The following is a 9,779-nucleotide window of genomic DNA, read 5'->3' on the forward strand; positions in this document are numbered from 1 at the left end:
ACCTGAACCAAAGTCATGAGTCAGAAGCTTAACTGACTGAGCCACCCAGGTGCCCCAAGTCTGGGGGATTTTGAGTGGAAGCATGGCTTTTGGCTCCGACCTTAACAGGATCCCTCAGCTCCAGCACTGAAAATAGATCTTGAGAAGTCAAGGTAGGGGATGCAGAGGTCTAATTAGGAGGTTTTTGCAATAATGTAAGAAGAAGGTCGTGGAGATACGAAGTGATTACCTTCTATTTTGAAGGTACAGCCAATAGTATTTGCTCGTGAACTAGAAGGAGAGGAATAAAGACAGCATCATGATTTTTGGTCTGAGCAATGAGAAGAATGAAGTTTATCTAACCAAAAATAGCAATCATGCTTATCTCACTGGTTTCTCTGGCTGTGGTTCTGGGCTTCTAGTCTTTTACTTTGGGCCACACCAATCTGATTCCTTTTTTCTTTTTTTTTTTTTTTAATTAAAAAACAGAAAGAGCAGTTTAGGTTAACAGAAAAATTGAACAGAAAGCACAGAGATTTCCCATAGACCTATGCTCCCCTACCATGCACAGCCTCCCCCATTGTCAACACCCTCCCCCAGAGCGGGACATGCGTTAAAAATTGATGAGCCTACACTGACACATCATAATCGCCCAAAGTCCATAGTTTACAGTAGGGTTCACTCTTGGTGTTGTACATATTGTGGACAAATGTATAACATGCATTGACCATTGCAGTATCCCACAGAATAGTTTCACTGCCCTCAAAAATCCTCTGTGCTCTGCCTATTTGTCCCCGCCCACCGACATCGCACCGCACAACCACTGATCTTTCTACTGTTTCCAGTTTCACTTTTTCCAAAATGTCCTATAGTTGGAATTACAAACTATGTACATTTTTCAGGTTGGCTTCATATTCTCAGCAGTATGCATTTAAATTTCCTCCATGGCTTGATGATTCATTACTTTTTTGGTGTTGTTAAAATCCCATAAGAAGTGTATTCAGTCACCTCCTGAAGGTTACCTGGGTTCCTTGCAAGTTTTGGTAATTATGAATAAAGCTGCTATAAATGTCCATGTGTAGGTTTTGGGGTAGACACAGTTTTTTTACTTTTGGGGATTAATACCAAGAAGGGTGATTCCGAGGTCATCTGGTCAAATATGGCTAGTTTTGTAAGAAACCACCAAACTGTCTTCCAAAGTGACTGTACTTACATTAGTAAGAACACTAATGGCGAATGAGTTGGTGTTGCTCTGCATCCCAGTCAGCAGTTGGTATAGTCAGTGTTTTGGGTTTTGCCCATTCTAATAGGTGTCCTTCAGTATCTCGTTGTTGGTTTAATTGATTTCATGGTAAACGGTTGCCATAAGATGTTTTGTTGTTTTTTAATTACCTGGCTTTTTCCAAGACCTTATTCTCCTGGATCACTAAAGCCTTTTGGACTTCCTCTCAGATTTTAGAAACATTTTCTTGGGTCTCAGATTAGACAAAGCAATAAACAAGTCCCTATATTGGGCATCGCTAAGAGACAAAATCCTCTGAGACCTGGAGCCTGTCGGTCATGGATGGCTTCAGTACACTTGGCTATCTCCCTACTATGGCCAATTACGTGTGACTCTGTGACTCTCCATCTTGTTTCTAAATAAGAATATTCCCTTTGGCATGCCAGGCTGTTCCCATTCTATGCTTAGTCTATTAGAGTGCATGAACACGTCAGCCATCATACTCAAGCTAATAAGTCTTAAATTTATGCCTCCAACGTGAACTTCTCATCTAAATTCTAGCCCTGTATTTTTAGGTATCTAGAGAAGACCTTAGTCTTGAGTATCTTGCAATCTTATTTTTGCTGTCCCTCAAATCTCTCTCTGAAGTTTGCAGGTGATCGTCTTGTGTGTTCATCTCTTTTCCTTACATCCCCCTTGAATGCATCAGCGGGGCTTCCGTCAGAGAATATCCCCCACCAATAGGACAGTTCTCACCTCTGCCCCTCTTACCTGAAGTCCTGCAGTAGCTCCCTAGCTGGTTTCTTGCCCTGACTTCTGCACCTTTTATGATCTATCCTTATGGAGCAGCTAGAGTGTTCCCCAGTTTTCTGCAGGCGTAAATGACCTATTGTGTCAGTTTAAGGTGTACAGCATATTGATTTGACAATGGAGTGAGCTTTTAAATCAGATCCTGTTACCTTGTTTCACGTTCTCCACTGGCATCCCATCATGATCAGAGTAAAGTCCAGAGTTCTCACCACGGCCTGAAGCCCCTGGGTTTATCATTTCTGCCTGCTTTTCCCAAACTGATCTCCTGTCTTGTCTTTCTCAGTGCCAGCTCTCAAACTTGCAGAGTAACTTTCCATCGCAGGGCCTTTGCACTTGCTTCTCTCTCTGCTCCAGGTGCCTTCCCAGGTGCTTCCTTCACTAGCCTACTCTCATCCCCTAGCTCTCAGGTCTCCCTCATCTTCTGAGGTAATGTAGTTGCTACCTCTGCAATTAGTCCCATTCACTTTCTATCACATTTCCTATTTGTATTTCCTTCATGGCACTTCTAAGTTATCATTATGGGAAATTATCTCATTTGCCTACATATTTGCAGTTTGCCTCTCTCCAGCAGAATGTAAGCTCCCCGAGGACAGCATCCTTCTCATATCCCTCACGGGGACCTGGAGCTTAGACCGGTGTCTGGCACATAGTGGGGGCTCAAAACACATTGGCTGAATAAATATATTTGAAACTCAGCACTTCCCTCCAGTAATTTCTCATCCTATTCTTCCATCTGATACTAAATGACTTTCTTTCTCAAGTTGCATTTTCTCAATCTTCTAAAGGAAAAATTTGGAGTCCTCTTTACTTCCTCTCTTTTGTTTGTACCCAATATCCCATACAACCCTCCAAGTACGTACTGTTGATCTTTCTTTCTGTGATTCCTTCTTCCCTTTCTTAGTCATGGTCCATATCATTGATCTGTTTTTCCATCTTTGGTCTTTCTATATTTTCCTAAGATTCTGGAGAGTGATGCCAGACCGATGTTTCTAAAAGATTTGTTGTCAAATGTCATGCCCAAATAGGGTATATTTCTTTTAGGAGTTGGAAGCAAGTACAAAAATATCTCTCTGTACAATTGTTGCTAAGGAGAAGCTTAAAGGAGTGAATGTGATTCACTATTAGAGTAACTAAACCACTGTGGGATATTTTGTATGTATTTTGCTGTTGAAACCAGTATCCTTGAATTTTATCCAGAAACCACCAGTTTAAATTTAAAGTAGATGTGTCCTTAGTAATCTGGTGATATTTAATTCTGAAATAATAATTGCACAAGCCAATATTAAGTCTTTAAAGTAGAAATTTTAAAGAGTGAAATAAGGTTGCTCTCTCTAGCATTACCCATGGGGCTCCTTGCTTTGACTCTAATGATCAGTTGCAGTGACTGAAATGAAAATATTCTTTGACTTGGAAAATGATAGTGCTAGCTGTTATTAACTTGCTATAATGGCCTTTTGACAAGGCACAATTTTTATTTTATTTATTCTTTTTTTCCTTCTTTTTTTACTGATTGCTTGCTCACTAGGCATCCAGAGATTTTTATCTCCTGTTGACCCCTCACAAGGACCTGTTGGCTATACATGAATGGCATTGAGTTTGAAGCAGATTTCCCGAGAAAAATGAAAGAATTGACATAATTTATAAATCAGGCTATGCAGAGTTGTGTGAAATGATCTCGCAAATGAGTTTACACTTGGATTAAGCGATCTTTTCGAGATGCTGGATGTTTAGTCTGTATTTGGTCCAGACCTTCCCTGAGATGGCGATGAGAAGCTGCTCCTTTGGCTCCTCCCAATGATCAGGTTCCCGGGTGCTCCTGTCCTGCTGGAGTCACTTCATTCCTGGTCTCTGAGCTTGGCCATGTGTCTGATGTTGGCCATTGAAACACCAACGAAAGAAATGTGAGTGGAAGCTTGCTTGGCACGAGCACATTGAGACTTGCCTCTTGGACCACTCCTTTTGAGTCGTGCTTTTGTGTTGTGGCAAAACTCAAGCAGCTGTGTGGTGAGGTCCACATAGACATGAATGGAAGACCCTGGAAACCACCCCATGTGAATTCCTAGGGCCAGCCTGCACCAGCTCAGCCACATGAGCACGGCCATTGGGAGTTTCCCACTATCCCAGCATCCCAGCCCCAACATGTAGTTTTCCCTTCATGAAATAACTTTGGCCTTTCTACCCTCATTTCAGTTACACATCCTTGGCCTTCAAATAATAACAGGCATAATACAACCTTAATGCAGCATTGCTATATACCAGGCACAGAGATAAGTGGTTCCTTATTGTGTGATAACTCTATGGTAGTGAAAGTGTCAAAACATTTCCTTCCCCCTCCCCAGTCACTGGCTTAAACCATAATTTGTCAAATACTCTTTCCCATCCTTCAGCAGATTCTTGGTTAGTGTAATTCATTGAACAATTGCTTATTCAGTTCCCACTGTGTGTTAAGCACTGGTGATGCAGTAGTGACCAAAAGAAGCAAACATCCTTATCCTTACAGAGCCTAGTAGGAAAATACAGATAAAAAAATAAGTGTATCAGTTAGCTTAGAGTTAGTTGTGTGGTAACGATCTTCAAGGACAATGACAAAGATTACATTATATGGCCTTTGTAGGTTGGCTGCTGTATCTGTGAGGCTTGGGATATCTGAGTGACGAGAATTTCAAGGAAAGGGAAAGTAAGTGCAAAGGTCCTGAGGCAGGAGTGTGTAGGATAATTTGAAAATTGGCTAAGAGACTACTTGTGACTGGAATATATCAGTGTCTTTGTAGGGTGGTTATAGGAATACGATGAGAGAAAAAATGGGGTGTATGTGGTACAGATCCTATCTGGCAATACTGACCAGTGTGAGGACTTAAGCTTTGATCATGAACAAGAAGGGCAACTGTTGGAGGGTTTTGAGCAGGATAGTGACATGATCTGAACTGCATTTCAGTAAAATTGTTCTGTCTACTGTGTTGAAAATAGGCTGTAGAGGGGCAAGGTTTTGGGAGCCAGGGCACTAGGTGGGGGAGGCTTTTTGGAATAATCTAGGAAAAAGAAAGTGGTAGCTTGTAGCCAGAATGGAAGCAGTGTGGTGGTGAAAGTGGCTGGATTGTGGACATATTTTGGAGGTAAAACTGATAGGTTCCTTTGCTGGTTTGATTGTGGGGAGGAGGTGGGGTGGAGATAAAGAATTATTTTAGGAGTCCTTAACTTTCAGCTCACTTAAAGCTACAGAATGAATCTGGTCTAAATCTTGAATTTCAAACCCTTCTCCCTCCATCCCCCACCCTTACTGCCACTCTGCCTGTTGGGATTGGGGCTTAGCAAAGTGCTGGGGATGGGGTTCCACCCTGCTGGGCCAAGGAGGCAGGGGAGGGAAGGGATGTAACTGGAGAATCTTGCCGCTGTCTCTTGGCTGGCTGTACTCCGTCCCTGGGTGAGACTAACCCGCCATTGATCTTCTCATGTATGTGTTCCCAGGGGTGTTCTCTCCACCGGGGACAAGGATGAGTTCTTTACAGCATGCTGAGGGGCTCCCTTCTACAGTTCCCTGATGTGTGACATACTAGACTCCTGTGGGCTGCTTGCCTAGCTGGGCCACCTGGACATAGTTCAAACACAGCTACCCCATGCCCACCCTTGGTATCCCCAGTAAGTAGAAATGAAGGTCATTCCACTAGGCTTCTCTAGTTCTCTTTCCGTGTTGTTCAGAACAGCATATGAAATACATTATATGTTTATAAAAAAAACAAAAAACAAAACAGCAAATGAACATCTCTCCAGGGCTACTGTCTGAGAGGGTCTCTCAATGCTGTAGGCACCCATGGTTATAAAAAGGGTTTCCACTGATGCCTCTTTCATTTGGTTTTTAGGAAGGGGAGTCCCAGGACCCACTCCCAAACATGGTTTGAGGAGGAAACACCCTTTGAATATTGCATTCCCACAAGGAGACCCCACCCCAGAGACCCTCTCTGCTCACCCTCTTCCTCTCATTTTCTTACACAGAGAAAGGAGGAAAGTGGCGATAGGACAGGAGCTGGTAAAGCAGGGCAGCATTGCTGAACCGGAAGAACCAGTGCTAGGGGTGGCTGGAAACTGATTGCAGAAGCAAGGGTGCTGATGGGCTTGGCTCCCTGCCCCTGGAGACCACAGACTCCCTGCTTGTCCGTCCAGCTTTGCCTTTGGCTTAGGGATGGGTGGGACCTACTCGGAGACTTGTGTTTGAGCCCCTGCTCTGCCACTTACCAGGGACCTTGGGCCTTAACCTCCGAGTTTTTGCTTTCTCCCCTGTGGAGTGGGGACGTAGCATGAACTCAGCCAAGTAGCCTCTGTCTGCCTTTCTGGATAGCCCTCCTGCCTGCTCCTTTCAAGGGCTCCCTCTTCTTGGATGTCACCCCTTTGGGAATGCCTGGTTTTGATTTCTAAATGCCCCTGTCCTGGCCATCACACCTTTTCCTCTTTGAAACATTGTCCCAGGCTGCTTGCCTTTGGCCTCCTCCAACCTCTCTTTCTGCAACCTCAGCACTCTGCACCCCGTCTTCTTAAACATTGAAGCATGAGACTGCAACTGCTTGGTGTGGGACTCTGCCCCCAGACCCCACATGCTTTTGCTCCATAAACGTTAAGACTCATCTGCGGCCCAGCCAGACCTGCTCTCTGCTCAAGGTTCTGTTTCATACAAGGAGAGAGAGAGAATCCTCTGTACCAAGAGCAGTCTTTTTTTTTTTCCTGAATTTTTAAAAATGCCATCACCTGGGATTTTTACCTACTCTCCTAAGAGATTTCACCTGTCAAGTCAGGGGGGCCACCCAATATCCTCACTGGTTGGAGATGGGACCTTTAGTGAGTTGAACCTTAATGTTACTTTATTCTTCATTATCTTTTATTGTAGCTGTACCAGGTGTCACATGTACTGAGGATAGTGGGGACTGGGGGAAGGGGACTCTTATAACCCCAGAAGTTTAAAGGAAAAATCAATTCATGGGCACCTGGGTGGCTCAGGGAGTTAAGGATGTGCCCAGGGGCCTGGGATTGAGCCCCGCATCGGGCTCTCTGCTCAGCGGAAAGTCCGTTTCTCCCTTTCTCTCTCCCTCTGCCTCTCCCATGGGCATGCTCACAAGCACACACACCCTCTCTCTCAAATAAATAAATAAAATCTTAAAAAAAATGCAATTCATGAAAATTCCCTTATTCAAGTGGGCGATTATTAAAATGGATTAAAAATGGGTATTGTATTGAATAACAACTCGACACACCACTGTTTGAGTGTTTGTTTGGTAAGGTGTTATTAGAACCTCAGATGGGAATGAGATTTGGTTGCTACCTCTTAGAATCCCCAGACTTACTGCTGTGATTATTAGCATTGTACCTGAGGTCACAGACCTCCATTGGGGAATGTTCTCAAAACTGTCATCCTGTTCCCTAAGAGGCTGGATTGTTTGGGAGCTTGAACATTTTAAATGTGGTTCTATTTTGGTTTTATGTTTTGTTTTGTTTTATTTTTTATTTTTATTTATTTATTTATTTATTTATTTAGTTTTAATTCTGTCCAGTCCCAGATTTGTGCACCATCTCCTTTAGAAAAGGAGTATTTTTGGTTGGTCAGGGTATGGAGTCATTATTTGGCAAGTGAATGACCTGAAAATTGATGATAAACATTGTCATTCCCACCACTTTGAACCAGAAAGTGCATGCAAAATATTTAGAATTGTCACAATAAGCCATTTCGTAGGTGAGGAAAACAAGATAGAAACAGAGCAACTTTTTCAGGAATGCATAGCTAGTGAGTAGAAGGACCTGCGTCAGGGGTCCACATGCCCTCAGAAACGTCCATGAGGTTGGCTTTTGGTTCCAAACTCTTGCAAGGTTGTGTATTTCAATTAGGATTCTGGAACTCTGCCATAGAGGAAAAAGTGGTACCGACTATCTTGAAATTATAAGAATGAATAGATGAGAAGTGTGACAGTAACTAAATAAGACATTATAGGAAATTTAGTACATTAAAAAAAAAAACAAAACCTTTTTTAGTTTTTCTGGAGCACTGTGATTTTGACACGGCACCTTTCCCCTATTAAATTTTTAACACGATTACTTGTGTGTTTATGTGACAACATGTTTTAATCTAATTCTGCAAGACAGCTAGAAATGGCTTGCATTTGCTTTTTCACTCAAAATATTTGTTTGGAATTAGTCACTTGGTTTAATATGTAAGCCCAGTTAGTGCGAACAAGAGAAGAAATGCATTGACAGGGAGGAAAATGTTATTGCATAATGTAACCACTGTGTTGATAGAATGAGTTAGTGTTCTTCAGTGGAGATGTTTAGCATTAATTCTGATTTGGAAAGGGGCAAAAAAAAATTACTTGTACTGTGAGTCTTCTACTCAAATCATAATACTTTGATGGCAAAGCAGTTTTTTCATACTTAGAAATTGTTTTAAGTTGTATACCCTGATAGGATATTATACTATGTTTATATGCCAGTAAATCACATGATGTATTTTTTTTTCCTCCTTTTAGATCAATACTTTTTACAAATTCTGGGCTGGTGTGAATTTGGAATGCAGTGCAAGTGTCTCCAAGTCCATATGGCAATTCTGCGACTTTCACATTCCATCTTCAGGAGGAAAAGGTAAGCAGAAAAGAAAACAAAAACAACCATTGATCATCCAGTGTGTACTGGGATGCTTTATCTTTAATATCTCATTTAGTCTATATAGCAGTGAGCACTAAGTTCTTGGGAGTGAAAATGACTATCATTGTCAACTTCATCTTATATAAAATACAAATAAAAGTATTTAAATTGATCAAACCCATACCAGGAGCAAATATTCAGAGATGAGATCAGGCATTTTTGTGCCTCATTGTACTGAGTTTGCAAAAGTCACCCTATCTTCAAAAGCACGCGACACTGTTCTCTGGACTTGGGGCCACCAGGGCCACTGGAGATCAGGGACAGGGTACAAGGGACAGACAAACCCAGCCTTGTCTCTCAGCTCTGCCATGTTCTGATCATGTGATCAGGCACAGGAACTTCATCTCTAAACTTCAGGTACTATACTTGAAAAGTGCAGTAGGGTTGTTGAAAAGTCTTAGGAAAAGCCCAGTGGCTGCGGCAGAGACACCATAAAAAGGGGATCTGTAATTATAATTGAAAAATGTTGTGGAAGTAATACTTGACATACTGTCAGAACTAAAGCTGAACTTGACCTGCAATGTGACCTTTGATTCTAGTTGGCCTCTTTTCTCTGATTGTTAGCAAGAATCTTATGCTGAGAAATTAAGCAAGAGAAAATGATTTCCCTCGGCTACTACGGACTATAAATGGGAGTAGAGAACAGTCACAGCTTACCTCATTTGACTTTGGTAACAAGTGTGTGAGACAGGTGTAATTATTTATTCCCGTTTAACAGCAGAGGAATGAGAATTCAAACATGAGTGACCTAGCCAGCACACTGCCTGGTGCCTCGCAGCTAGTCACTGCATGCTTGCCAAATGAGTGAGTCAAATACGTGACAGAGCCACGATTTATAATCAGATTTTATAATCTCGGGTTCAGTGCTCTTTCTGGCTTCTTGTCTGTCTTCCTGGAATGGACTGGGGTGAGCCTAAAACAGCAGTGGTATCCTGTGTTACTCATTTGGCAATGAGGGTTTGATTTTGAAAGGAGAGGAATATGTTGGTTTCATTAGCCTTTATCTGTCTCTGTTGCTTAGTTCGTCGATCATTATTTATCCCATGTCCCTATCATCAACCTCCTTCCTTTCAACTGAGCTACAACTGAT

The sequence above is a fragment of the Mustela nivalis genome, assembly GCF_964662115.1.
Source record: "Mustela nivalis genome assembly, chromosome: 7".
In the NCBI taxonomy this organism is placed as follows: Eukaryota; Metazoa; Chordata; class Mammalia; order Carnivora; family Mustelidae; genus Mustela; species Mustela nivalis.